Source organism: Sapajus apella, unplaced genomic scaffold, assembly GCF_009761245.1.
Source record: "Sapajus apella isolate SASKATOON/1434 unplaced genomic scaffold, GSC_monkey_1.0 scaffold13, whole genome shotgun sequence".
NCBI lineage: Eukaryota > Metazoa > Chordata > Mammalia > Primates > Cebidae > Sapajus > Sapajus apella.
Window position 1 is genome coordinate 5872374 of NW_022436953.1, and position 3823 is coordinate 5876196.

The 3823-nt window shown below is 41.5% G+C and overlaps 1 protein-coding gene and 1 long non-coding RNA gene across 12 annotated transcripts in view; both read left to right on the top strand.

Annotated features, from left to right (window-relative positions):
* The window catches only part of GBF1 (golgi brefeldin A resistant guanine nucleotide exchange factor 1), a 135599-nt gene that overhangs the window by 52600 nt on the left and 79176 nt on the right, over window positions 1-3823 (top strand). The gene's annotated exons all lie outside the window — the stretch shown is intronic.
* The window catches only part of LOC116553850, a 1718-nt gene continuing 1254 nt past the window's right edge, over window positions 3360-3823 (top strand). Inside the window, exon 1 of the long non-coding RNA XR_004269942.1 lies at window positions 3360-3531. This is a non-coding gene — a long non-coding RNA (uncharacterized LOC116553850). The remainder of the gene's footprint in view (window positions 3532-3823) is intronic.

The following is a 3823-nucleotide window of genomic DNA, read 5'->3' on the forward strand; positions in this document are numbered from 1 at the left end:
CTGACCTCGTGATCCACCTACCTCGGCCTCCAAAGTGCTGGGATTGCAGGAGTGAGCCACCATGCACGGTCATTGCTTATATTCTTAAGTAGTGATAATAACATTCATTCCCAAATATGGTTTCAGTTCTCAATAAACTCATTTATTGCTATTTTTTAAAAAACATAGCATAATACTAAGCAAAACGTATGTATGGACCAGCCCAAATTTGTAAGCTGGCCTTCAGTTCATGATTCTTGAGTCTGTTCTCACCAGCTTGTTTTACAGAAGAAACTAAAACATAAACCAAGGTCATATTGCTTATCAGGGGTAAAGCTAGAACTCAGGTCTCCTGATTCCCCATTCGTTGCTGCTGCTTATTGAAAAAAAAAGAAAAACTGCCCAACTGACTTAAATAAGAAAGAAGGGTTATGGTTTTGCCTGGCAATTATCTCCTGTTATCTAACCTTGACTGTTTGTTTTTAGAACATAGACTTGAGATTTGGCTTCTCTCTTTTTGTAAGATTATAAGGATAAGAGATTCATCCTTAAAGTTCTGGTAGAAATCCAGGTCTAGGGATGGTTATATTTCTTTGAATGATAAAAAATTATAGACTGGACACAGTGGCTCACACCTGTAATCCCAGCACTTTGGGAGGTCAAGGCTGACAGATCATTTGAGGCTAGAAGTTCGAGACCAGCTTGGCCAATTTAGTGAAATCCCGTCTCTACTAAAAATATAACAATTAGCTGGACCTGGTGGTGTGTGCCCATAATCCCAGCTACTTGGGAGGCTGAGGCATGAGAATCACTTGAACTTGGGAGGCAGAGGTTGCAGTGAGTCTAGATCGTGCCATTGTACTCCAGCCTGAGCAACAGAGTGAGACTGTCTCAAAAAAAAAAAAAAAGGAAAAAAAAAAGGTAATTGTAGAGTTCAGGCAAGTTATAAGCATAAAACTTAAGATGAGGCAGGACTAGAAAAATGAACTCCTTGGTTCTATTTGGTCCCCAAGTGGCATTTCACTGCCACTAAAAATTACTGTTGTGTGTGGGCTTTTAACATTTATTTTTAAAATTTAACTCTTTTCTCTAGGTCCAAGCACTAAGCAAGCAGCATAGATGTACAGACTTGCCAACTATGGGGGATGTGTTGCTAAGTAGCTGTGACAGAGCCTTTGTAAGATGCTTTGCTATAGAGTTATTACTAGATTTTGCTCTCAGGTCAAATTGGGAAATAAGGATTTGTGCAGTTTTATTTTATGTATGTTTGGTTAGCATGCTTAATTTAAAAGCCTAATAAACCTGAGCTGACTTTTGAAAAACCATTTCTGTACTAGCCAAGATTCACACAGCAAACATCAGTTGAGGAGAGAAGACTTTTTTTTTTTTTTTTTGAGACGGAGTTTCGCTCTTGTTACCCAGGCTGGAGTGCAATGGCGTGATCTCGGCTCACCGCAACCTCCGCCTCCTGGGTTCAGGCAATTCTCCTGCCTCAGCCTCCTGAGTAGCTGGGATTACAGGCACGCGCCACCATGCCCAGCTAATTTTTTGTAGTTTTAGTAGAGACGGGGTTTCACCGTGTTGACCAGGATGGTCTCGATCTCTTGACCTCGTGATCCACCCACCTCGGCCTCCCAAAGTGCTGGGATTACAGGCATGAGCCACCGCGCCCGGCCGAGAGAAGACTTTTAGAAAGCACCAGAAGAAATTAGAATGACTCTTATAGCTAGATTTGAATAGTCTTCCTACCATTCCAGCTTATTCTCTTCTTTTCTTTTTTACCTTTCTCCACTACTCCTGTTTGTTTATGTATTTTTCCATTCAGACCAAACGGAAGCAGAAGAGAAAGAAATGATCTTACTGAATTCCTTACGGCATAGAATTTGAGTCCTTCTGGACCTTTTCTTAACCCCTTTGAATCATACCGTTTTCCTAAAGAACTTGAAAATTTTATAAACTAATCACTCATTAAGTGGTACAAAACTGAGGCCTTGTATGTATTTTTTTCCTTTCACAGGTAAAATGTTGCTAGAACAAATACTTATCACTTTGAAATTGATGCAGGCATCTGGAATGAAAGAGTTGAAACTAGTCGGGTTTTTTGTTTGTTTGTTTGTTTGTTTTTGAGATTAAGTCTAGCTCATCACCTAGGCTGGAGTGCAGTGGCGCAATCTCACCTCACTGCAACCACCGCCTCCTGGGTTCAAATGATTCCCCTGCCTCAGTCTCCTGAGTAGCTGAAATTACAGGTACCCACCTCCATGCCCAGCTAATTTTTGTATTTTCGTAGAGACAGGGTTTCACCATGATGGCCAGGCTAGTCTTGAACTCCAGAACTCATGATCCGCTCTCCTTGGCCTCCCAAAGTGCTGGGATTACAAGTGTGAGCCACCACGCCTGGCCAAAACGAGTAATTTTTAAAACGTATGCTAGATGTTGACTAGTAAAGGTTTTGCTGTTATCTATGCCTAGGTAATGCTCTAGACTAGATGACAAATAGAGTCCACACCTGAGTGTTGATTTTGACTTAAACAATTTATATAGAAAGTTAAAGCTATTGGCTAAAATTAATTGTGAGTTTATCTCTATATTTATAGATCTAGCCACATAATTTAGCATCATATTATATAATGGCATTGATTTTACTTTTAGAAAAGTGTGTCTTTTAGCTAGAATATGTACTCTTTGTAGTCAAGGACCATGCCTTCTAAATCTTTCAGAGATTAATAAATACTCACTTGTATATTTAGTAAGTATTTGGGCATTTCTTTATTGTCTTTATTCAGTTTAGGTGGTAATAATTATTGTGTGTCAGGAACTTTGTATCATCTCATTTAATTCTCCCAAGGATATTTCAAGATAATATTATACCCATTGTATAGAAGAGGAAACAGAAGCTCTACAAAGTGAAGAACTTTTATAAGGTCACATACTTAGTAAGTCACAGAACTAGGACTCTAAACCTAGGCCTGTTTCACTGATTATAGCTCCTACTCTTACCTCTACATCAAGATCTCTTGAGAGTTTTGGAATTGTCGTTAGAAGTCTTGACAAACTATTCTCAGCCTCATTTTTAGTAAATATGAAACTTACTTGTTCTGTTGTTCCAGAAGAACTCTTAATGTTTGTTTTTTGTTTGTTTTTGATTTTTTTGTTTGTTTGTTTGTTTTTGAGACAGAGTCTCATTCCGTCACCAGGCGCCAGGCTGGAGTACAGTGGCACGACCTTGGCTCACTGCAACCTCCGCCTCCCAGGTTCAAGCAATTCTCCTGCCTCAGCCTCCTGAGTACCTGGGACTATAGGCACACGCCACCATGCCCAGCTAATTTTTTTGTATTTTTAGTAGAGACGGGGTTTCACCATGTTGACCAGGATGGTCTTGATCTCTTGACCTCGTGATCTGCCCGCCTTGGCCTCCCAAAGTGCTGGGATTACACACGTGAGCCACCACGCCCAACAAAAGCTCTTAATGTTTAAATCAGGATCATAGACTCCTGTCCCCCTCTTCTAAGACCTTAGACTAATAGGCGCAGTATAACATAGTGGTTAAGAGTGTGTATCAGGGGCCGGGCGCGGTGGCTCAAGCCTGTAATCCCAGCACTTTGGGAGGCCAAGGTGGGTGGATCACGAGGTCAAGAGATCGAGACCATCCTGGTCAACATGGTGAAACCCCGTCTCTACTAAAACTACAAAAAATTAGCTGGGCATGGTGGCACGTGCCTGTAATCCCAGCTACTCAGGAGGCTGAGGCAGGAGAATTGCCTGAACCCGGGAGGCGGAGGTTGCGGTGAGCCGAGATCGCGCCATTGCACTCCAGCCTGGGTAACAAGAGCGAAACTCCGTC